This window comes from Cylas formicarius, unplaced genomic scaffold (genome assembly GCF_029955315.1).
Source record: "Cylas formicarius isolate icCylForm1 unplaced genomic scaffold, icCylForm1.1 PGA_scaffold_4__25_contigs__length_36172078, whole genome shotgun sequence".
In the NCBI taxonomy this organism is placed as follows: domain Eukaryota; kingdom Metazoa; phylum Arthropoda; class Insecta; order Coleoptera; family Brentidae; genus Cylas; species Cylas formicarius.
Window position 1 is genome coordinate 30,879,085 of NW_026844334.1, and position 26,713 is coordinate 30,905,797.

The window sequence follows — 26,713 nt, forward strand, 5'->3', positions numbered from 1 at the left end:
AGTACGCAATAAACTGTAATCAGCATCTTTCGTTTCGTAAAAAGTGTAATCTCACGTGCAACACGTGTTCACGTTCGAATTTAGACAGTATTTTTTTGCTTCACGTAGTGACACTGTGCGACCGGGAAGCGACGGCGTGCACGGTCGGTTGATAGTAGTCAATTTTTATTGAGATCAATATCGTTTTACAAAGTAAAAATCTAGCCGACTGTGCGGTTGGAGGCTCTTTAGGTATAGTTAAAATTATGGCTGATCATAGCAATGCTAAACCTTGTAAAAGGTGTAAGGGCGTGGCAGGTACTGGTCTACTGTGTATCAAGTGCGGCACGATATCGCATAAATCGTGCGTGAAAATTATGAAAAACACGAAAATTTTGGGAGGCGACGAGATTGATTGCTGTTCCTACGGAGGCGAATCCTTGGAGTCGGGTCCAATTCCTGATGATTCGGGAGCAAACGTTCCATTTGATGCCGCAAAAGAAATCATGTATTTAAAAGAACTTTTGAAGCAAAAAGATCTTGTTATCGAGAATCAAGCCATAGCCATTACCGCTCTAAAAGAATAGGGGAGCCTACTAAAAAGCAGCAGACTCCTTGAAGGGCAAACTCTGGATTCTGCAAATAGGGCTAAATCATCACAGACAGGTCCAATTAAGCAAAACCCCAAGTCGGAGCACCTGAATAAAATTAAAAATAACGAACTGTCTAGTACAGTCAGTGAGGCTGTGTCACGTCAGATATGCTCTGAAATAATAGAACTGGATGGTGGGTCCAAACGCAAAACTTCCAGAGTCCCAAACGATAGGGTCAAGCCGCTTAAAGGATCTCTTAGCGATAACTCTAAATGTGCACTTCGAGTTGCTGAACGTAAAATCAGTTTTCACATTACTAAACTGCATCCGAATACCAAAGCTGAGGAGGTCCGACAATATCTAACACCGATAGTTAGTGGAGTAGAAGTGTTCCAGGTCCCATCAATGTATCCTGAGAGTTACTCCTCGTTTAGGGTATCGGCCATGGATCACGAAACGCAAAAAATTCTGGATACTTCCATCTGGCCCACGGGTGTGTTGATAAATCATTTTTTCCCCAGACGTTTGACAAGAGAAAAGACCGATCCAATTCTAGTATCAACAGAGAGACGTCTAGAGAGGGAGAATCCCGACCCAAGACCAACAATGGAGGTAGGAACAGCATTAATGTCTTGAGCTACAATGTGCGGGGTCTCCTAAGTAAACTCGATGTGGTTACTGAATATCTAAATTCTATTGGTTTTGACATTGTGTGTTTCTGTGAACATTTTGTAAATGGTGAGGAGTTGCTTAATATTATTAAGGTTCACAATTATAAATTAGTTGGATATTATTGTCGTTTCAGTACCTCAAGAGGAGGAACTGCTATATATGTTAAAAATAATATTGCCTGTAGCAGTCTTAATCTGAGTAAATATTGTCTGGATCTTCACGCAGAGTTTTGTGGTGTAGAGATACCAGTGATACCCATCTGATATGGTAGAATATCTGTTAAATTTTCTAACAAGCAATGTCAATTATCACCAGATTATTAAAACGAAACAAGTTAACTCTACAAGTTCGACACTAATTCACTGGTACAACAGCGATATAAGTTGCCTGTATGATAAGCTCTTACATGTAAAGGCCATGGCCAAAGCGTCTGGCAATCCGGATCATTGGCAGGAGTATAGAAATTTAAATAAACGCTATAAAAAAGAAGTTCAGTCGACAAAAGCTGCAGCTTATGGTTAGTTTGTAAACAACTCTGAAAATCTTGGTCGGAGCTGCTGGAAACTTATTAACAGTGAGAAAAACCTTAATCGCGGTTATACCAATTGTAGTAATACTCCCAATGATTTCAACTTATATTTTTCTCAGGTGGCATCGAGCATTACTGCCGAAATAAAAAAAATAAATGATCCAAAGCTCTATATGAGAAGGCAATCAAGTCCCACGAGGTCGTTTTTCCTGGATCCGGTTTCCAGTGAATTAGTCTATAACACAATTCTACATTTGAGTAATTCTAATTCTTTAGACGTCTAAATTTAAAAATTCTTAAACATACCGTAACTTTTTTAGCTGACCCTATAGCTCATCTAATTAACCAGATGTTTGAAACTGGAATATTTCCAGAACAGTTAACACACACAAGAAGGGAGATACCAACGTCCCCTCTTATCTTAGCGGTAGACTTCAGTGTGTCGAAGTGAATGGGAGATTCAGGAGTTCCAGCCTGCCGGTTTCGTTTGTAGTGCCGCAGGGCTCGGTGCTCCGGCCGCTGCTGTTCATAGTGTACATCAACGAGCTAGGAACCCATATGAACTTAGTATTGATAGTGTGGCCAATAAGACTAGAGCGCGTGGATGGTTCGGATCACGTTGAACACCTCTGCCACAAACTGTCAAGTCAATTGTTTCTAATTAGATACTTAAACAAGTCACTCATTCTTATCATGTCAAGGCTTGCTTATTTCGGATTGTTCCATTCTCACTCAGCGTACGCTATTGTTTCCGTGCATGCCCGCAAGGCTTTCCTTATGCAAAAAAAAGCGATACGTGTGATTGCGAATGCAAAACCTCGTGATTACTACCACCCGCTCTTCTCAAAGCTTAATATTTTGACTATTTTCACTATTTATTTACTATACAGTCACTCGCATACATGAGCTAAAGAACGATAGGCCTAAGCACTGTGATCGCCACAATCACTACACCAGGGGATCTGAATTAATTGTCCAGAGCCATTCTAGGCTGAGCACATCCGAGTTAAACAAATTGTACATTAATTACTACAATGTTCTACCAACCGTTGTCAAGGATCTACCATTCACTAAATTTTGTAATTTTGCAATTTCTATTGGAGAACGCATTCTATACTGCAGATGAGTACATCCGTGTTGCGTCACGAGTGTCTCCATAATACTAACTGGGAATTTATTTATTTATTTATTTACTTATTTTTTTTACCTAATTTTTGTTTCAATGTTTGGTGTTTGTGTATCTGATAATTATATTGCTCTCTATGAATGTTATTGGAATGTGTTTGGTATTGTGTTAATTCATTTTCATTCACAGATGTGACTTGCCATTTGTTGTTCTTGTAATGTATTTAATGGCCAATAAAGTCTAAAGTCTAAAGTCTATTATTATTAAGGAAGGTGAATAAAATTCCTAATTTTTTTGAAACTGTAGTCTCAAAGTTTAGATTTCCTACTTACTTATATGTACTTATATGCCAGTAAATAGACCATTTTCATTTAAGTTCTGTTGCAATATGGATCATCATCTGCATCATCATGAATAAACACTTTCGTTGTTTCTTTGTCACATGGTTCCCAAGGAGTCGACGCAAGGTTGACCTTGGAATGACATTTAAGTCCACTGTCCTCTCAACGACAGCTTTCATGCCCTGTGACGTTGACTGAAATCTTTATAAACTGTTTTTTAGAATTGTCCGATAAAAATATTGTATAAATGTATAAATAAAAATATCTTTCTGTTCTGATTGAAAAACGGTTTTTTATTGGTTTATTGAGGACATTCCGTTTATGATAGTCCAAGCATGTCATGTTCTCGTATAAGCGTACAAAGATATGTTGTTTATTTTTTCATGTGCCATATAAAACTTTTACTCCCCACTTATATCTAAATAAAAGATAGTGTTTGCTTTTTTTTTAACGGCAAGGAATATATTGTCTATATCGATATAAAACCTACCTAAAAATATTTTAAGTGCTATTAAAAACTTGGCAATCTTCAGCGTTTACTAACAGAAAATATAAAACACTCCCCTGTAGCTTCATCTTTTTCTATATCGTTTGTTTTGTGCCAAAAGAAAAAAATAAGAGTGCAACGCAATGCAAAATATAATACTAGAGCAAAGCTAGGACGCAAAGAAACATGCTCTTTCCTGCCTATATAACACACACTATTAATGAATGTAGCTTATCTACTTATTTCCTACTCATCTGCAAGCAAGAAGAAAGTATTCCCCTTTCAACAACTAATAATTATAATGTACCCACATTCCACTAAGAAATTTTGTCGACGTAGACTTTAGTCAGGCGTTCATGACCTTGTAGTATCTAGATTAATATTATTGTGTTGAATGGTAGTGCTAAGAACCTGTTGAAATCATTCTTGTCTTATGTCCCAAGCATACTACCAGTAGTATGCTTGGGACTCTCATCCCATCAATTTCATCGGTTATTTAAATGTCTTAAATATCATCTATATGCCAACGACCACCATTTTGTACACATCTTTTGATGACAGTAACCTTCAATATAGATAGAATATAGATTTAGAAGCATGTTGCTTATAGGTTTAACAGAGCCTATGGCGCATTAAAACTAATTTACTCCCATATGCATTGTTTTTTACGAGAAATCAAAAACTTCTCTGTTACCCCTTGATTTTATCTCACTTAAATCACTGCTCCAGTATTGGGTTCTCATTTTGACTCAGTGAACGAAAGATGTGTACAGAATCTTAAAAATACTCATGAGCGGTTGTCACTATACTTGAAATTACTTACCAATTTCAAAACTTTTACTTTTATACTGCTAAATTGATTTACTCACTCAAATATGCTCAGTTTCGAAGACAGCTGCTGCGTGTTTAAGCGTAGACTAAAAAGGATCTTTCTACAGTCCGAAGTAATTTTGATTAACGCTCATTTTTATTAATTTTGCTACCTGGTACCCTTTTCGTCTCTTTATTTTCAATTATAATCGTCAGCATCTGTGGAATTCTCAGATGGCTGACTTGCACAGAAGGGTTGCTCGGCTTATGTGTTGTTTTGGATATTTTATTTTGTTGATGTAATGCTGTTTATGCAACAAAACTATTATTATAATTAACCTTTATTATTATAATTAGCCTAATCTTATCATGCGTGTTCAAGGCCACACAGAGGCTACCGAAATAATGGGTCATTAGTCACAATATTAAATAAATGACACTTTTTGCCTTTTGACTTGTCTTGCGGAGATTTTAAGCCACTCCCATTGGAAAATATCCCCGTTTCGTCTAAAAATATCGTTGTTCTAAATTTGGATATGTAATTTTCGATTTTTTTTTTCAAATTGGAAGTGCTCACTCACTCTCTGTGGTTGTTTACATAAAAAGCTTCTGTTACATAGCGAAAACCTAACATTCTTATTAATTTTGATAATAAATCAAGTTAAAAAAATTGGAAGAGTTGCATTGCAAGCACATTCGGACCTTCCTCAGTCTTTGGTTTTTGTCGTTTGGACTTTTCCAGTGCTTTTGCTTCTATTTGACTGATATTTGGTTATGTTCTACTTTCTCTCTCCCTCTCCCTCTCTCAATTATGCTTTTTTTTAAAGACATCCAAGGAACGCCTTGTATATAATCCGGCTCTTAATCTTCATGGACCCGAGAGGCAATATATTTTTCGGGAAACACGTCGAGATGCGTGCGTATCTCTTGTTTTTCGTTCCTTTTGGCTTGCTCGCGAAACACCTTTTTACACAGGCTATTGCAAGTGTCCGACATAAATTTTAATTAGCGTACGGCGCGTTATTTTTGTCACTAACTAAATAATTACGGCGTTTAATAAAAGAGATAATTGGGGCCGGGATGTTAGATTCACTATTTATTTGCTCGAAATGAGGCTAAAAGCGAATCGGAGGAAAATTCATTATAGAAATTTTCGATAGACAAAATATTAGTTAGACTAAATACAATATTAAATTAATCAAGATCAACACAAGATCAACATTAAGACTTGCCGCGAAGCTGGATTTTAAGAATTTATATTAGAAAATTTTGCGAGTTAAATGTGACATTCTTGAAAGTTACCTCATCCCCTCACCTAAAGTGCGTTTGTTTATATTTCGCACCATAACTACAGCCAAGTCTTGAAGAGTTATTAAGAACTAGCAATATAAAACCTGTATGGTTTTTTTTATCTATTATCGTTTGGTAATAGTATAATAGAAAAAAAAAAGAGTTAAAAATCTACAAAAATGACATAATTTGATGTAACACCCAGTATATTTTAATTTATTCGGATAGAATTTTTCTTCTTGATTTCATCAATATAAAGTGTGCCAAATATAATTCGTGGGGTGTGACTGACGGTTTCTATTGATATCCGCTATTTCTTCTTTTAGTTTCGACCACTTCTTCCATCACACACATCCACATTTGCTAGTTCTTGAATAAAACATTTTGATTAAAGTCGGGGTTATTAAATGGCCATCGCATAATCTTCTACCAATCCAGATGTGCATGGATTTATTAAAAAAGTTTGTTGCATTTTCTAAAATAAAAATAAAATATTTAACTGACTGTGACCGTTACTTTATTCATTTGATTAGTTTTATATAACGTATTCTTCTTTATTTCTAAAGTTGATATTCAATTTTTCGACGTAGTAAGTTATTTATAAATTTGACAGGAAAGTTTGGAGCAATGATAACCATTTGGAAATTGGTAAATAAAAGAAAACTAACGTATTCCCTTGCTTTACAGATTTGATTTAAGTTTTAGTAATTTCCAAATTTATATTTGACAAAAATTATTTTCAAATAATATTTGAATATGTGATATTTAAAACGATGACGTTTCATTTTGATATTGTTTGATTGTATAATAACCAAAAGATACATTTTGTTTTTCTAATAGAGTGTAAGATAAAATCGTATCTCTATTTTCGGACGTAGAATATTTGTATATGGAGAGATCTCATATTACACTTACACTGTAAAGACAGCATGTAAACTAGGTATGGTCTGTTCATAGATATAAGAACGTGACCAATTGCTTTTGAATGGGATTATCCAAGGGTGGTCATTAACATACAATGCAACAAGATTATTACCTAAAGTTATACCTACCTGGGTTTAATATTCTTTGGTTTGGTATACTACTTAGTTTAAGTTTATTAGTAATCATTCTTATTTCGTGTGTAATACAGCGTGTGTTGAATCGTGTGCGAATTATGCAAAATATGTCTAATGTATCTCAGGAGATGCTCCCGCCCAAATGTAGAAATCACTATTCTATTAAGACTAAGGAAGTTATAAACAATGGTAATTTGACTCTCATTGAATGTGGTGCCAGCCAGCAAGCATCTTTAGAAGAAACGCCCACATGGACTAATTCCTACATCAACGGTATGGAAAATTGTGAATAATCCCATTTCAGCGAGGAAGAAAAGAAGCGATGCTGACATTTTCTTGGGAGTAATGAAAGTGATCAAGATATAATACGGCGTAAAATTTACCAGTTATACGAGGTACAAAGTGTGCCTACATTAGATATCTTAATTAGGAGGCTTGAAAAAGATAACCGGGGTTGAATGTCGCAGAATTACCTTATGGAAGTGTATTCAAAACATGGGTTTTTGATTTAAAAAATTGACAAAAGCCAAGTTTTAATGGAATCTTTTAGAATTCGAAAATGACGACTGGAATATCTAGGAAAAAATTAGGATTTACAGAGAACAACAAAGGCCAATTATTTACTTGGATGAAATCTGGCTCGCACTTGTGACACCTCGAAAAAGGGTTAGGTTGACTCAACTGATACGTGTAAAACAAACCCGCCATCAAAAAGAGGTAAAAGAATAACTATTTTGCATGCTGGCTCTAAAGATGGTTGGATTCCAAATGGACTTTCTCTGTCTGCGAAAAATATTAAAGATTCTTCTCGCTTACAATGAAGACACCACCGCTGATTTATTTGAAAGTTGGTTTAAAAACAAACTAACTCCAAACATTCCTCCTAATAGCGTAATTGTAATGGACAATGCAAGTTATCACAGTAGACATTTGACTAAAACCCCTCCTTCATGTGACAGAAAAGCAACAATCCAAAGGTACATATATAATAACGACATTTATTTTCACGAAGATTATACCAAAAAGCAATTAATTGAGGTTCTATAAAGCTTGAACCTACAAAAGGAATACGTCTGTGATGATTATGCAAAAATCCTAGGGCATACAGTGTTAAGACCTTACCATTGTATATTTAAACTTATAGAAACCGAGGTTTTTAACATCCCTCCACAAAGTTGGGCAAATTCGGTTAAACATATAGAAAAACAGAACAATCTTATATCCATATTGCAAATAATATAGAACAAATAATAATTTGAACAGGTGATGATAGTGATAGTGATACTCATATATTATGTAAATAAGTTTAAGTAATTTAAATAGGTAATAAAAATAATTTGTAATTTTATTTTAGATTTAAACATAAATACATACATAAATAAATAAATATTGTTTAGTATCTTTCCTAACAAAACCTCAAATAATTAAATTCTAAGCAAAGTACGGATCTGTTCGGCCATATTTCATTCTTACAGCTTGCCCGGGTCTTTCCTTAATTCGTATCAGTTAGTCACTTTCTTATATCTATGAACAGACTTTAGCTTTACAAATTTCTTGGTCTAGAATTTGTAACTGTATATCTCACTGCTTTGGCTGGCCAGGTCTGGATGTAAAATAAATCAGTCATAACAGAATGAAACATTGCAAATCACTGATTGGGGACTGCTTTGATAACAATAATTTATTTTTAAATTATGAAAAACCCAAGATATTTAGTTTTCTTATAAAATGGGTAAAGCCGATAGTTTTGTAAATTATTTTTATACTTCTCTGTTAGGTCCGTAACCCTACCTAACTCCTATCTCAATTTCCAAGTTTCTGCCAGTTTGGAACAATGCTTCTTATTCTGTAAGCTTGTAATAATTCTTGCTTAGTGGTAACAAGGAAGTGTGGCATGATGCAAGTTCGTATAAAGCGTCTACGGTCGCATTTATAAGGTTGTAATTACAAGCTCGTTTAACGCCTTTATCAAACAAGCCTTTTGCTTTCTGCTTCCATCTGGTTACAACAAATTCTTCTCTCCCTATATCTGGCAGATTTATATTCCCTAAAGGCTCTTCAATTTCCCGCGGATATAAAGTTTTGAACTTAATACGCAAATTAACTCTGACAAACGATTTAATTTATTTTTTTAATACTTTAAATAAGAATCGGATAGTCTGTGAATTATAAGGGAACACTTGGAACTTACGTTCAAATACAATTTACCGCACGGCTAGCTAGTTAAATTTGGTTCTTTTTTTCGAAATTAAAATCTCCGCATATACGAACGCAGCGATATGACCAATCTTAAAAATAAAAGTTAGGTCAAGGAAATCGCCGAAAATGCTTCCGCTATACGTTTTAGACGCTTTGTTTTGATTAATTTAACGCGGTAATTACTAGAGCAGGCCGCGATGTTTATGTATAGATTCAGCGCCGAAGTGAGCAGCTAGGCAAATTGGCCAGTTTGCAGAAATCCTGTACCGAAACTAATAGGATCAGAAATAAACCGCCACGCTTAAAAAATAAGATCCTTAGATTATTTGGTGTCGTCAAATTCATTTCTTATCTGACATTTGCTTCAAAATTTTTTTCATGGCTACAAAATTTTAAACTAGGTACTTATAGTATAACTTTTCTCTATGGTAATATTTCTGCTTAAGGACACTTCTTATTACGCACACTCGAGTAGTGCATAATTGGGTATTTTTTTTATATCTTTATATCTTTGAAATCTATATTTCTATCCCTAGGGTGCGTAATTTTTAAAGTTACCTCATATCGTTTCAGTATTATAGGGCATAGCATCAGAGACAAGAAATATTATATTATGTTCATTTACAGTGACACTAAATATATACAATTTTTTAATATTCATCTTAACGAGTACGTTTTTCTTCAAAATTTAATTCTGAAAAGTGTAAAGTCTTCAATTCCTAAAATGCGCTGCGTTGCTTTTCTCCAACTCTCGGCAGGTGTATTGTTAATTACATTTTTAATTAAATTAGTAGTAGCAGTACAATTTCTGTTCTCACATTTGACTTTACTTGCTTCCACAAATATTCTATGGGGTTAAATATACAATGATATGGAAGACGACCTAAAACAGAATGCACACGAATATTGTTTTTTAATTTTATATGTGTTTTACATTTCCAAAAGTTATCTTTTCCTGTACCTTAATGGAACAAATATTTTTGAATTTCAATGATACATTTGACAAATTCGGTGTTTTTCTAAGCGAGACAACAGCAAGCAGAGGGGGGTAAATCCTCATTAAGGTCCAAGTTTCAATTAAATAAATTATACATCTTTGATAACGGGAATATATCTCTGTTCTTCTCATACGATATTCAGTACAGTTCAGACGATGATATTGAATTAACCTATTTGGTTGAAATAAAGCCACGTCATGTTGGTTACTGCCGCATTCGCCAGAGGGCGTTATGTAGGAAGTTCGCCGTTTTTCTGCATTGACCACGTAATTTTAAATAAACCAAATTAAACGAATTTGAAAAATAGATTAAATTTGCAAAGAAAATTCCAAAGTTGTGGCAACAATTTCTCTTGGTCGACTTCCTTAATAATAATTTTTCTGAAGCTCCCAAGACTATTATGACAATGATTTTTAAAAAAACATTTGCCTACTAGAATCGGCGAAGAGTTGTTAGAGATATTAATAGAGAAATTTGACACCCTGTATCTTGGCAACAATACTTAAAATGCACATACATTTGAATTTGATTCAAAATTGCGCACCTGAAATTATGGTCTATCATTAAGAAACCACTTGAATTTTTTGTGGCTTTCGCACAACTGCTTATTTTTTTATAACCTTTTTTGTAGCCAATGTTTTTGTTTCTTGACTACTTACTATTACTTACTATTCGACATGCTGGTATACAACCGATATATCACTGATAACATTTTTTGTGATGGCAACCAAGAGAGAGAATACGTTTAAAATGTTGTAAAATCTCCGAAGACATCCGATTGCTGCCAAACCCGTGCGGTACTGTCGGAAATATCCGAAGTGACTCGATCCCGTGTTAAACGAAACTGATGCAGCAAAACACAGAACAAACGTGGGGACAGGTTTAAATTTATCCGTAAAATAAACAACTGTTTTCCATGTTGTTCCTTTAATTCTCTACAAAGACCTGCCGCTATCGGCGAACTTTAATAGTCATTTTAATCCTACAACACCCGTGTAGTGATGATCACCGGGTTTAATCGCACATCCAAAAATAGGTACCTTATTTATATTAATAAAACGGTTTAAAGATTAATCTCACTCTTCTTCTTATACACACGTATCTATAGTATAACATCTAGAAAAACAAAGCAAAACGCGTAGGGTAAACGAACTCTTGAACAAAATTAAATGCTAAACCTTCGAGCTTGGTCATTTATTATTAGACTGCAGACCATTTATAACCAAAATGACGTTTTGGTTTTATTTTTAAAACGCCTTGAAACTATGTTCGTACGGATGCACAAAAAAGACCGATTTCCGTGCACGTAGTACATTAGTAAAGCTTTAAAAATTCCATTTGGGTTTCTATACAGTATCCAGCCGAAAACTTTTTCAAAATTTTGCTCGGTTAATTTGTCAAATGACGTTAAGTTTTATGGTATTTTTGCAATTGCGAGATATGACGATTACGTCGTCATATTATTTTCCAGTGTTAGACAACCCGTATCAATTATTTTAATTATGTCAGAATAAGGACATTCCCAATTTTGTTGTTTAAAAATGGAGTTTGGTTCAAAGCTTGAATTAAATAACTAGACCGGATTATGTTTAAAAAAATAACGCGATGAATAGGTCCAACTTCGCAGATTTTCACAAAATACATGTCCTTTTTTTATTCTTTAAATAAATATACTCACACCGCAAAAACGGTTAAATTAGCTACAAGGTATGTGACATGATGATTACTTAGAATTTTAAGAGCAATCCAAAATTACTCACTCACTTTTACTATTCATAATAAGAAAGTTTACTAGCTTGGGGAATAAATCATAAATGTGGCCTTCTATGTCACCATTGGGTCTAGACTAATTAGAAACCCAAATGCACTAAAGTTCCTGCATCCTTTGGAAAAGAAATAGATATTAGAGTGCTTCAAAAAAATTTTTAATTTTTTTTAGCCCTTACCTTCTCAAATGTTTCTTTTTGATATAAAAAAAATCCTCACCAAAGATGAGCCCTGGAGATTAACTCTAAGGGGTCGCTATTTTTATTTTAGTTTCCCATTTAATTAACATGGGAAAAACTCTTTTTTTACAAAAATTAAATTTACGTATAATTTTCGCGATTTTTTACAAAAACAATACAGAACTTATTTGTGGAATCAATCATATTATAGGTACCTGCGTAATCATTGTTTGGTTCCTTACCTAAATCTGAATTCATTAGAGTCCCTGTCGAAACTTCTAAGTTTGCAGAAGTTAAAAAAATACTATGTCTATTTGACGTTTTCCATTCTTCATTTAAATATTTAGACCGAGCTTCTGTTAAACAACGTGCTGAGTTATGATTAGATATATCAAACAAATTCTCAAGGCGATTTTTAAATGTATGCTCCTTAATTTTATGTTTCTGAGTTTTCTTTTCTTTTTTTCAAAAGTTCCCACTCTCGATAAACTTTCATGATTTTAGTAATAGCGTTATATGGTTGACAGACGGGAATACCAGTAGGTTTCCAAACTTTCATAACATCATGAATTACTTCATCAAAACACTGTCAAATTGTAAGGTTAGTATCTGTATGCTTGTAGAAAAATAATTGTAGAACTTTTCTTATACTCGGTAATTTTCGTTTACTTAATTTTCTACATGAAAAAACAACCAAATAAATATTCTTTTCAGCCATTTTACTGATAGTAATTGAAATTACTGAGAGCTTTACACAATAGTTTCTTAATGTAATTATGTAACTTATATAATTGAAATATATAATTTCTTAATATATGTGTTAATGTGTTATAATTAGTGCTGCCACCTACATTACGTACTGACAACCATTTTAAAATTTGAAATCCATAGAAATAAAACACTATTAGTTTGGATAAAAATTTTGAGAAATTATGTGGATACAAAATTATTAGAAGCTATTTCTGAAAAGTTCAAAATTTAGTAATTTTTAAATGGCTGTAATTAATCTTCCTTTAATGGTAATGAAACTTTGTTATACGGTTTTGGAAAGCTTAAAGACTCAACATTAACAATATAAATTGGTTTTTTGTAAAAAATCGCGAACATTATACGTAAATTTAATTTTAGTGAAAAAACAATTTTTCCCATGGGAAATTAAAACTAAAATAAAAATAGCCACCCTTTAGAGTTGAGTTACAGGGCTCATCTTTGGTGAGGATTTTTGAAGCACCCTAATAGTGAAACATAATAAAAGCAAAATACATATCATGATTTACTTGTTGAGGGGTATTATGAATATTTACCTTTACAGTGTGCATTTGTTTGTTTTCTTACTTAAATACCATAAATTTATTACTATACAACCAATCCACATATTATTAAATTATGGTTTATGATTTAGCAACTCGTTGAATTTTTAATGGCTTTGGCACAACTGCAGATTTTTAAACACTTTTTATGTTTGTTTCTTTATAATACTAGTCTACATGCAGGTCACAATCCACGGACATTTTTGGAAATGACAACCAATGTGACATTTTGAATAAGCTTCACTGGAGACCATTTTCAAATTGTATTCACACACATTTAATAATTTTATTTCTAAAAATAGTTTCAGATTTGAACATTTTGAGAAATGCTGAGAGGGAAACAACGAAAAAGCATTAATATCTATCATCTTGCTCTAGAGGTGTATTATTAATATTTATCTTTACATTGGGCATTTGTTTGTTTTGTTGCTTAAATACTATAAATTTATTACTATACAACCAACCCTCACCCACACAAAACATTTTCTTCTACACCTGTGTAGGCTAAAGCAGGGCAATCCTGCCAATAGACTGGCAAGTTTTAAGTTTAATTGTAAGACATATAGACAGTGCAACAGAGGGCCCAAGACTGATCCCTGTGATACTCCCGAGCAATCTGACCGTGTAGCACTTTGAACATTATTAAGTTTAAGTTTGAGAAATGATTTCTATCTTCCTAAAAGATTTAATTAAATTAAGCATAGGTCCAGTAATTCCAAAATTTTCCGATTTATTTATTAAAATATGTAAACCTACTACACCAATCGTTTGAAACACTAATGTCAAGATCCTCAGTAGCACCTAATGTGCTACTGTTTTTAAGGAAATGTTCTGCGTTTTCATTGTACTGTAATAAGACATTTTTCATATATTCCATATTAAATAGAATGTTGAGTATTTTGCAACATCTAAGGATAGCGGTCTAGCGACTCTTACCTTTTCAATTTTTAAGCATGATTCGCGGAAGGGTTGGTTTTTGAATATTGCGGCGATACAACAATTGTTGTATTGGGTAACTGTTGTGTATCTATTTTCGATGATATGCAAATGTGTCGTCTGAATTAGCTAAATGGTTCAAAATTAATATTAATATTATAAATTGTAGTAAGACAGTTTGTCCCGAAACTTTAACGATAAGGTCTTTTGTCTTTGGAGGTTACAACTGAGAGGCGAAATTTTCTTTGTTCTTAACATATTGACTTCGTTTAAAACTCAGTAAAAACTCCTTTTTTTATTTTAGGTATTGACATGCTTAACTGTTTTCAAATATTTATTATTACCATTTATTTTTTCATTAAAAATTAGTGTCAATTACTCGGTCTCTAATCAGTTGTTGGCGACTAGTGTTGTGTAATTTTATAAAAACCAACTGTATTGTAAAAACAGTACAGTAAACTTCTTTTATTTTCTATAAGATATTCAGATGCTGTTTTCACTGGGATTTGACTATCTATTGATGTCATTTCATTTATTCTTTTTGTTATGTTCTAAAACGCCATTTGGTGAAAACGTAAGCAATTGCAATCGCGTCACCCATGGCACAACTGATGCAAAGTCCTTTTTAACCACCCCAAGTATACTAAAATACGTTCAGTATTTTTGGAGATTTCGATATTTATTTAAGAAAATATTCTAACATCCCCCACCACTTTCCTTGCAAAAGGTATTCTAACATATGTCCATTAAAAGAAATCGAACAAAAATACTTTTATTTCCTATAATTATCAGATTTGGCAGGGAGTAATTATTACTAACGCACCTCTGGAGCAAGTAAATTATGTTAAATATTTAGGGGCAACGGTGGATGGTAAATTAAATTTCAACTGCAATATTTAAATGTTATTAGAAGTTATTTATCGAAAAAAACTAAGGACATGATCTACAATATTTTTTTTATTTCTTATATGTTGAACATTAGCAAAACAAATCGTAAAAATATAACTGAGTTGTACAAAGAGCTAAATATCTGTAGGTTGTACGGTTTGCAAATAAACTGAGGTTCGTTGTTAAAAAACTTAAAATCTTCTCTGTTTTAATTCCACAAAAAAAATGTCTTCGATTTACACGATTTAAACGTACAACTGCATATTTGAATGTTTCTTTTTTTATTGAGTGCCGGTTTTACGTGCGAAATAACCTCGGACCTAATAATCGGAAAATAATAATGTCCCAAAGTGCGTAAGCGTGATGCGTTCCAACGCAAACGGCGTATTTGTAATCCGCAGTTTAACAATTTAATTTAACGATTGTTTGGATGCAAATAAATATAAGATAATTGGCACTAAAAACTGAAATAAAACACTCTCGCGTTTGTAAATAGGATCCTCAGTGAAGATGCGGGCATTATGAATTCATAAAATGATGTCGGTTGGCATGAAAAACATTCCGAAAATATATTCAGATTAGCGTATTTGTTGTAATGTCTGCCTATGTGATATTTTTGGTCCGAGGATTCACGCCTTTCCAGTTGCGCGCGAAACAACGTGACTCAAACGAATCTGATCATCAATCGAAAAGGTTTTTGCGAAGGTAGCGAGCACTCAACAATTCATTCACCAACATTTTTTGTACTCTAATGTTCCTACTTATCGTTCTTACTCAAATATAAGAGACAGATTTGTTAGTTGGTGAAAAGATTGCTCTAGAAATATAAATTTGTCCAAGTACAAGTAACAGTAATTCGAGTGTAAGGATAAGGATTTTTTAATGCTCCGATGTTTCTACTTTTACTTTTAAAATAAATGAAAATCCTCAAAGCTGATACGAAGCCAAATTATTAGCTTATAAACCGCCAGTCCTATTAAAATTTTAAAAATGGCGGTCGTTAAACAGCTGATTTTTTAACCGGGGTCCATTTGAGAAAGTTGTCGAGTAAGAAAACGTCTTCAGGAATGCAAAGTAGTTACTCAACAACACTTAAGCCACTTTTCTTGTTTGGCATCAACATAGAAAATCGTGTGCCAAAGTCGACCCGGTAGGATATTTGTAAAAAGGAAGACATCTTATTTTAATTTACTAACAAGTGGGCATTATATAGGTATGCTAGGTATTCTTACTCTTTTTTTTTATTAAACATCATACAGAAACTAAATTATCAAAAATCGTAATATTTTTCGTTATCTGAGGAACTGGCTTGACGTCATAATTAACGGTTGAACGGATAAAGTAGTTAAGACCTCTTCTTTAATAACACAGTTTTTCGCTAGTTCCGTGATATCACTTCCCCAAAGGATTGATTAAACAATCTTTCATAGAAATTCTGTAGGTTTCTTCTTTATCAAATTAACTTCAACTGTCATTCCTCTAAAAAAAAAAGCTGTTTGATGACTATGCCATATCTAATTAGCTTAATGATGACAATAGGAAAGAGCTGTATTTTTTGTGAGTTTATAGCGAAAATAATGTGCAATCTGTTTCCAACTCTTATGGTAAAGTCTGTTCATAGATATAAGAAAGTGACTAAGTGATACGAATTAAGGAAAGACCCGGGCAAGCTGTAAGAAAGAAATATAGCCCAATATGTCCGTAATTTGCTTAGAATTTAATTATTTGGGGTTTTGTTAGGAAAGACACTAAACAATATTTATTTATTTATGTATGTATTTATGTTTAAATCTAAAATAAAATTACAAATTATTTTTGTTACCTACTGAAATTACTTAAAATTATTCACATAATATATCAGTATCACTATCGCTATCATCGCCAGTTCTAATTATTATTTGTTCTATATTATTTGCAATATGGATGTACGATTGTTCTGCTTTTTCTACATGTTTAACAGAATTTGCCCAACTTTGCGGAGGGTTGTTAAAAACTTCGGTTTCTATAAGTTTGAGGACATTGGAGTTAACATTGGGAAAAACATTGTTATCACGAATGGCAGATTTCAGTTTGTGCCAAACATGTTCAATGGGATTAAATATACAGGGGTAAGGTGGAAGCCTTAAAAATTGTATGCCCTAGATTTTTTGCATAATTATCACAGACGTATTCCTTTTGTTGGTTTCTAGCTTTGTAGAACCTCAATTAATTGCTTTTTGGTATAATCTTCGTAAAAATAAATGTCATTATTATACATGTAGTTTTGGACTGTTACCTTTGTGTCACATGAGGAAGGGGTTTTTGTCAACTGTCTACTGTGATAACTTGCATTGTCCATTACAATGACGCTATTATGAGGAATGTTTGGAACTAGTTTGTTTTTAAACCAACTTTCAAATAAATCAGCGGTGGTGTCTTCATTGTAAGCGAGAAGAATCTTCAATATTTTTCGCAGACAGAGAAAGTCCATTTGGAATCCAACCTCTTTAGAGCCAGCCATGCAAAACAGTTATTCTTTTACCTCTTTTTGATGGCGCGTTTGTTTTACACTTATCAGTTGAGTCAACCCAACCCTTTTCCGGGGTATCATAAGCGTCTAACCAGGTTTCATCCAAGTAAATAATTGCCCTTTGTTGTTCTCTGTGAATCCTAATTTTTTCTAGATATTCTAGCCGCCATTTCCGAATTCTGAAAGATTCCATTAAAACTCGCTTTTTGTCAATATATTTAAATCTAAAACCCATGTTTTGAGTACACTTCCATAAGGTAGTTCTGCCACATTTAACACCGGTTTCATCTTTTTCAAGCCTCCTAATTAATATATCTAATGTAGGCACGCTTTGTTCCTCGTATAACTGGTAAATTTTACGCCGTATTATATCTTGATCACTTTCATCTACACTCGAGGAAATGTCAGCATCGCTTCTTTTTTTCCTCGCTGAAATGGGATTATTCACAATTTTCCATACACTTGATGTTGGAATTTTCGTCAATGTGGCCGTTTCTTCTAAAGATGCTTGCTTGCTGGCACCACGTTCAATGAGAGTCAAATAAACATTGTTTATAACTTCTTTAGTCTCAATAGAATAGTGTTTTCTACATTTGGGCGAGAGCATCTCCTGAGATACACTAGACTCGCACATATTTTGCATAATTCGCACACGATTCAACACACGCTGTATTACACACGGAATAAGAATGATTACTAATAAACTTAAACTAAGTAGTATACCAAACCAAAGAATATTAAACACAGGTAGCTATAAAATTACTTTAGGTATTAATCCTGTTGCATTGTACATTAGTTACCACCCTTGAATAATCCCATTCAAAAGCAATTGGTCACTTTCTTATATCTACATAACAAAGGTTCAGAGAGAGAATAGATGTTAATAATATCCAAGGGACAGATGAGATTGAAACTGCATGGACAAAACTAAGAACTAATATACTAAAAGCATCAGAAGAAGTCTTTGGAAGACAAGAAGTCAAGATCTTAGCCGAACAGAAGGGACAATAGCATCTGCATACATATTTACATACATACATACATAATGGCCATAAAGCTGTAAGGAACAGAGTCAAAGAAAATATTCGAAAAATCAAAAGAGAACACGGGGAAAAAGTGTTCGAACGATATGCAACATGACCTATAGAATAGAAGAAAACCAACAAATGAATACATATAAAATACAAACATTTTTAAAAACTTTATGATTTAACACAATCTAACGTACCATCACAGGAATTACGCCACGAGGATGAAAACATCAAGGAAACCCAAAATAGGATTTTCTCCCTGAACAGAAAAGCCACAGGCGTCGACGAAATAACAAATAAGAAAAAACCGATCCCCAAAATTGAATGCGGTTCTGAAACTATTTACTAAAATTTTAGCAGAAGTAAAGTCTATCGGGATACGTGAAGAACAGCAAGGATTCAGAAATAACAGATCCGATTATTATAATTCGCCAAATAACTGAAAATGCCATAGAGTTTAATAAGGCAGCATTTAGGTTTAAAAGGGTACGCTTAAATGATCTCATAACTCTACTAACAGAAAGGATCATTCACCCCAATATAATAAGAGTTATTGAAAATTATACCTTTTTGAGAACGGCAAACAAATTAGGCAATAAAATACCTGTGGTAACGGGCATCATACAAGGGAATAGCCTAAGCCCAAACTCGTTCAACATCATAATGGACGAAATCATAAACGAAGTAGAGCAAGCCGGGTTAGGTTATCGAAAGGGAGACAAAGAAATAAAAATAATAGGCTATAATATGCTATGCTGATGACGCAGTAATAATCTCGGCAGACGAAGAAAACGTACAACAGCTCCTATATAAATTCCAACAAATAGCGAAAACGAACAACATGTAACAAATATCTACAAAAACAAACGAAATCTCTTACAATATCCAAAGAACTGAGAAGATGCAAACTAGTGATCAGAGTGTAGAACAAAATATTTAGGAACAAATTTAGGAACACACATAACAAGATGGCTTTCGAAAAATCGTCACTGGGCGGGGCAAGTTCGTAGCGCCTAGCGCGAAGCAGCTTTTTATTATAAAAGGAAAGAACTTCGCGGTTTCGTGTGGTAAAGTGACGCATCGTTTTGCTACCGTGCTCCTGCAATTGTGCATGCACCCTGTATCGCATCTCGTCGAACTTAAAAGTTACAGCAAACATCAGTAAATATTAAAATTTGCCCTGTATAATTAACCTGAAACTCTCTCACGACCCGGCTTACGATACTGTTCAAATAAAATTATCCCATCTTTAACGGTTTTTGATTTATCGCCAATAATTTACCCACAAAAACGGAAATTTTTAGTATATTTTAGATTTTTTGCCCATAAACGACACACCCTGTATACGATACAATCATTGTTCGAAGTGATGGTTATAGCCCTGGATTGTCCATTTTTTCAAATATCCCGAGCAACGTATATGATAGGCGAAAATCGCGAATACAAAAATTGTATCTCTTGATGCGGCCAATGACACCGTTTGAACCAATTAGCCATATTTTTTACAATTTTTGATTTGCTCCGTAAAAGATCATTTTCCTAGGTCTTTTTGATTGTTGCCTATAATTTGAAAACCCTGAAATAAATGTTATTGGACTGGATCTTCTGCGTCTGCCGGTTAAAGAATTTTGCCAATCGGAAGAACGATTATGGAGGAAAACATATTTTTCTGGAAGCTAAAATTAGCGAAAAAAAATCAATAATTTTTTAAAAATACTTGCGACCAGTTTCTTTAGGACACTTAACACATTTCTCATTTAGCACGGAATATCTCTGCGGGCTATATCGCAATATAAAAGAAAGTGAGATCTGAATCATATTCTCTCAGTTAGTTATACTCAATTTTCATTTTTCAGTTTTTTTGAATTTGAATTTGTATATTTTTGAAAAATTGTCACGAATAAAAGTTTATAGAACCGTAACTGGTTCAAGAATTTTTTTGGTCTCCTAAACAGTTTTTGAAAAATGATGTTTTTTGTAGACCCTTACAAGCACGGTTCCTAATGTTTTTAATTCCCAGCCCCCATTTTCAATACGTTCCGTCACAAAGCAAAGCTGTATATATATGCCAAATATGAAGTCGATTGCTTCAAATTTCGGACACTTATCGTGTTTCATGGTCCAAAAAACGGTCGAAAATCGCGAAAAAAAGATGGATACCGGAGTCGGATCAGGGGCATTTTTTTTAACCTTATGTGCGTCGTTGAGGGTTAAAAAGGAGGCAAAATTTCAATTTTGTAGCTCCAATGGTTCGAAAGTTATTCAGGAAAAATCAAAAGACGAGAACGGAGAACGGAGAACGGAAAACTGCCAAACAGACAAAAACGGTGATCATTTCTGTACCAACAGCGATCCCATAGGACCTACCCTTACCGAGATATGATATTTTTATACGAGCGCAGATACTTTCGAAAATTCGATTTCATCGAGTTTCGAAAGTAACAACTGATAGAAACCTAATGAATGAAGTAAAAGCCCAAACAATAAAGGCAGCATTAATATCAGGATACCTAAGAGATTTAATTTGGCGAAATAAGTATATAAGTACGACAAGTATAGTTAGAATAAATAAAGCTTGCGTAAGACCGGTCATGACATACGCAATAAAAACTAGAGCGGAGAACACAACCAGTAAACGGCTCTTAAAAACAACGGAAATGCGAACCCTGAGATTAATAACAGGCCATCCGTTATTCGATCGGAAGAGAAATGAGGAAATAAGGGAAATGTGTAATGTGCAGGATGTAGTTAGATGTGCAAGGAGTCACAGAAGAGAATGGAGAGACCATGTTAGCGGAATGCAAAATGAACGATTAGCAAAAATTGCAAAGGGAAAGAAACCAGGCACAACCCGATCGCCTGTACGTCCACCTATGAGATGGTATGAGAGCTGGTCCTCAACATCTCAAATACTCCTGGCAAATCCTTGATGAGGACCCAGTCCTAACGTAAGAAGAAGAAGGACAAGAAACGAGTTTAATAGTTACTTATTTGGGGTAAATATAGCCTGCAACAAGACTTGGGGAACTAGCTGTCGATGTTGTCGATGTAGCTGCCAAATGCCATTGAAGATGGGAAAAGAACTTAATGAAATTAGTTTTTTTTTTGTATTGGACATCGGCGTCATCGAATTATTGGGAGTTTGGAACCGACTCGTTTCCAGCGTGGTGGTTTGAGTCGCCACACACACACACCAGGCACAATTCACGGTTGCGTGAATTTTAAAGCACATCGAGAAGATGTACGGCGACAATAAAATTTCGAAAATAGTCCGAACCCGCGATCAATGTCAAAACTAAACGCAGCGTGCTGCTGCGCTAGTCGCGCGTTGCAGGCCTGACTTAAGTGCCCGTCTCCCGAATTTCCCGAAACAAGGAGACCGGCCGAGGCGCCTTAGTAGTAGAATCGCGATTCCGCATGACCGTTCGTCGCGAACTCTCCGATATGGTTATTGTGTGTGTTTGACAGTGTTTTGGTTGTGCGAGGTCACAAACCGAACCTTTCGATTCCATCGTTTCACGTTGCTTTTTTTTTCCGGTGCGCGGTGATATGGACGATGGAGTACTTTCAGGAATGGGCGTCCGAAGAGACGACGAGGACCGTCACCAAGAAGGTACCCGCACCGCGAAAGAGAACGAAAGAGAAAATTTGCATTTGCGCCTCTTGGCACGGGAACGTTTGTTATTATGTCACGAGTTTAGCGCAAACAGTATAGCACGGACGTTCATTTTTATTTTCATTTCGTGGGCGTGAAAAAAATTGGTTTTAATATATCGATTTTCGTATAACCCGAATAGGGTGGGCCCTTTATCTTGGGACACTACCTTGTGCCAGAAACTATAGGGGATGCAGCCAAAAGTAAAATAAAAATGTTAATTGAGGTATTACGGGCCTTTCATTTATTTTAGTTTTGTACATACAGAGAGTTTAATTTTCTTCTTTTATTATATTATGTTCATTAATTTCTTATTTTAAACGGAACACCTGCTATATTACATCATTATTGAATTCTGTATAAAATTCTAGACATATTTTGTGTATAATGTCCTATACTTAGGTCTAACCGTTTTTAATTGTGTATGTGAAAAATGACGTTTTGCAAGACGTAAAATATCTGCCAATTTTTTCATTCGAAAGCCTTGTTCCACTCGAGTAAGTTTTGTTGAAGACAAAGAAAGAAATTTCGATACATGTTAATACAGGGTACGCTAAAAAAAAATTAAAAATGAAATTAAAAAAACTGCCAGAAAAACATTTGTTTTAAATGGAAGCTATCTATTTTTATCAGGTTGTCATGTTTAGCATTAAAAATTAAGGCAATTTTATGTAAGGTTGTATATGACTAATATTTTTGCCTAATGTTATGATGTGTAACGTAAAAGTGGTAAATCTGACAACATTGCTGTGTGTTGAATTTTATCGTTGCAGCTTTAGCAATTTTTTTTGGACCTTTAAGCGTTCCGGTAGTTTTTACTAAAAAAGCGGTAACTTCAAACAAAATTTTGACATTATGAGCGTTCTGGTACTTTTTAATATCCCGGTATTCCGAGTCTGCACTAGATAAAGCGAAATTTTTTGTTTTGCATGCCTTTATCAAATAGTCAATTACACTGTTTTTATTATTCGCAAAGTCAGAATCGGTATAAATATTTCTTACTTCTCTGGTATCGACTTCTAAAAACACTTTATCCTTTGCTCCTAATTCTGAGGTGAAAGGCATATATTTTTCGTCGTATTAATACCAAAACAGAAACGTAAGTTAATAAATATCCTGTACCTTGTAATTAACAAAGAAATAAATTCTTTTTTGTTTATGTTTATCTATTTATTTATTGTTTGTTATTTATATAATTTGTACTTTTTTTTCATTAAAATACTTTCTGCAAGTCTTATTGAGCTTTAGAATTTAGTAGACCGGTTAGAAGAATAAATTCATGAATCGCGCATCCATTTTTGTTTCAAATTTCGGCAGTTTGTATAATTTCCAAAGATTTATAGATTCATATTACCAGCATTACCATATTTTCGTTTTAATTCATCTATTTAATTAGTATTTAAAATGTCGAAATTTTAAAAAACATATCCACTTATTAAGTTTGCTAATCATAGTAAACAGATGAATGTTGCCAAGGATATTAATAACAAAGCTTAATAGGTAGGAGTAGATTGTGGACTGAGATTTTTACAATTATAAAATAATAGTATTTTCTTCAGTTCATTTTAGTGACAAGATTTTTGGATTTAGTTTTCTAAAATTTCCTTTTTCATTTTAGTGACTTACAGTACCGATTTTTGGATTTAGCTTTTTAAAATGTTTCAACCCGTGGCAACTTTTTCCATTGTGGTCGTAACTCCCAGTCCCATTTTTTTTTATCTTCGTGGTATGCACTACATACCGTGCCAGAGTGCCAAGAAATGGCAATGAAGAGTGCGAAAGAGAGGGAAGCATATTTATCATTAAAAAATAAGGCAATTTTATATGAGCTTGTATATGATTAATATTTTTACTTTTTGAAATAATAAACATAAACAACATAAACAACTGTCAGCATTTTCAAGAAGACATGTCCGAAAAAATGTCGCAAATAACGCAAATTGAGTATAGAGCAGTCATAAAGTTTTTGACAAAAGAAGGGTCAGCACCTAAAATTATTAAAGAACGGCTGGACGGTGTGTACGGCCCAAGTTCTCCTTCGTATTCTGTAGTGAAAGAATGGGCAAAACGTTTTTGAATGGGGCAGGAGTCCCTTGAAGATGATTCAAGAACTGGTCGACCAGTGGAGGTCATAACGGAAGATATTGTTGCGATTGTGGAAGAGGTGGAATTGACTGATCGACGTTTAAAGGTCAATCTCAGAAATTATTAAGCTTTCCGATACAAGTGTTCGTCGAAACCTGCATGATCATTTAGGTATGCATGAGGTTAGTGCAAGATGGATTCCTAAAAACCTTTCGGCTATTCAAAAACAACGCCGTGTAGAGTGTGCGCGGTCTTTTTGGAACTCTGTGGGTCGGAACCGAAGCCTGTGATAGAAACTATTGTGACAAGAGATGAAACTATGGGTCTCTATTATGACCCTCTATCGAAAAAAGAATCAATGGAGTGGTGTCGTAAGGGTGAAGCACCCCCAAGAAAATTCAGAGTCTGCCAGTCAACAAAAAAGGTGATGGCCACGATCTTTTGGGATTGTGAAGGAATTCTTTTGATAGATTTTAAAGAAACTAATACCACTGTCAATGGTAAATATTACGCAACATTATTACATAAATTGTGAGACTGCATAAGTGTAAAACGTCGAGGAAAACTGACCAAAGGCGCGCGTCTTTTTCACGACAATGCACCTGTCCATACTGCTGGTGTTGCAGAAGATGCCATTTTAGAGTGTGGGTTCCAACAGATAGTTCATCCTCCCTATAGCCCAGATATGGCCCCCAGCGACTACTATTTATTTGGATATTTGAAAAAGGACTTACGTGGGCGGCGGTTTAACGACGAAGTTGAGTTGAGCTGTTTTAGTTCATTTTGCAGACAAACCAAAATAATATTTTTTTAAAGGGATTGAGTTGTTAATAAAGAGATGTAATAAGTGTATTAAAGTTAAGGGGGTTTATATTGAAAAATAAAAAAAAATTGTTACTCTACTTTGTTTCTTTCTTATTCAGGCCGGGAAATTTTGGCGCTGCCGTCGTATATATCTGTGATGGCGATATTAAATGTGCTACAAATATTAACTGTACAAAAAAAAGTAATGCTTGATGCCTTTATATTTATATTTAAGACAAAAAATAAACTAACGCCGTCATATGTTAGTAATTAATGATATAAAACTACACATATTTTGAATACTATTTTCAATAAACTTTAAATGCTTTTAAAAGATTAATCAAAAATTATGTATTGGCTGCATTTTTCAATATTTGAATTTTGCTGACAGGTACATTTACAATTACTTCATTTTTGAATTATATACAAAATTCTAAACATATTTTGTACATATTGTCCTATACCTAAGTCTAATCGTTTTTGACTTTTTTAATTTTTTATGCGCAAAATGACGTTTGCAAGACTTAAAATATTTGCCAATTTCTTCATTCGAAAGTATTTATTGTTTCACTGAGTAAGTTTTGTTGTCGACGAAGGACTGGAATAACGGATTTCATAAGAAATTTCGATACATATTAATACAGGGTACGCGAAAAATAAGATTAAAAATGAAATTAAAAGAACTGCCAAAAAAAATTTTTTTAATGGAAACCACCCATTTTTATAATCTTGTCATATTTAGCTTTAAAAATTAAGGCACTTTTATATAAGGTTGTATTAGCCTAACATTTTACTTTTTTTTGCTTTTAAACATTTGTCTATCACAAGCAATATGTTTGTGCCATATAAATTCATTTAGTGTAAGGTGGCTATGACGGAGTTTAAACAAAACAATTGCTAAAGTGCTGCCATTATGATTTACCATTTCATAGTTGACCATAATTTTGTCGATGTGCTTATGAAGACCCAAAGATTATGTTTGCATTATTTATACAAAATAAGACCAAGAATAAGGGTAACGTTGGTGAATTTGTTAATGACCGATCAATAAAAAATTAATAGCTAACACAAAGGATAATAATTATTGTAACAGTTGTTCAATATGTCTTGAGGAATACAAGGATTTTAAATATATAATCGCATTTCTAACAGATTCGGGTCAAATCTTCAGGGCTCTCTGCAAAATATAACAAAATATTAAGTTGCTCTTCATTATTCAAAATATGACGACGTCTATTTTTTCTTGATCGTAAATCCTGTTGAAGATCTTTTTTCTGGGCGTCTCCTTAATGGAAATTTTGTTATATGATCTCTAAGAGCCAGGGTCCGGTGTTAATTGTTCGATACGTAACTTTCTAACATTTCAATCTTTTCCTCTGTGATAAATATAATACGCAAGCGGCATTGTTTTGTTTAAACATCGTCATAGCCACCCTACACTAACTGAACTTGTATGGCAACAGCATA

General features: G+C 33.9%; 1 protein-coding gene across 7 annotated transcripts in view; it reads left to right on the top strand.

Moving 5' to 3' along the window:
- Positions 1 to 26,713, top strand: part of LOC132700300 (tropomodulin) — a 224,886-nt gene that overhangs the window by 98,225 nt on the left and 99,948 nt on the right. Inside the window, exon 1 of one of the 7 annotated variants that reach the window (XR_009618627.1) lies at positions 22,040 to 22,315. The exons of the other annotated variants lie outside the window; for them this stretch is intronic. The gene's annotated coding sequence lies outside the window, so the exon portion shown is untranslated. Of the gene's footprint in view, positions 1 to 22,039; positions 22,316 to 26,713 lie in introns of those variants that run through there. 7 annotated transcript variants of the gene reach the window in all.